The sequence below is a fragment of the Penaeus monodon genome, chromosome 24, assembly GCF_015228065.2.
Source record: "Penaeus monodon isolate SGIC_2016 chromosome 24, NSTDA_Pmon_1, whole genome shotgun sequence".
In the NCBI taxonomy this organism is placed as follows: Eukaryota; Metazoa; Arthropoda; class Malacostraca; order Decapoda; family Penaeidae; genus Penaeus; species Penaeus monodon.
The window spans coordinates 11,270,762-11,271,288 of record NC_051409.1 but is presented as its reverse complement, the minus strand read 5'-3'; positions in this window follow the sequence as shown (position 1 = coordinate 11,271,288).

The following is a 527-nucleotide window of genomic DNA, read 5'->3' as shown; positions in this document are numbered from 1 at the left end:
GATGTAAGTTTGTCAAAATATTTAAGGTTGTGCATCACTTGGTTTCTAATTTCTATATGACATTTCTAATTGTACCATAACACATGGGATACTTGCTATAGACTAAAATCCTTCTTTTTTGGTGATATGTTCATCCTCTGGCCTATTTAATGCATATTTTTAGATTTACTGAGAATGTTTACAACTTTCTGGGCACATTCAAATACTGTTGAGGGTGCAATTCTGACGATTTCTCCTATGTTCTTATACACAGATTTACTACCTAAATACCATATGCAAATACATAAGGCACTTCTTAGATCAAGTGGTACAAAGCCTCCTTGATAAATAGCTATATCTTAATAATTGTCAGATATAATCAAATGTCTTTTTTGATGACACGCTCATTGTGAAAGAATTCATTGTTAGATTTTCCATCTAAGGAGTTTATTATTTCTTTAGTACTGACTGCCCTTCACAGCAACTATGGAAGAGTGAAGATAAATAAATTGTAGGTTTAACAATAATGACCCTGGTAGGACCATGTA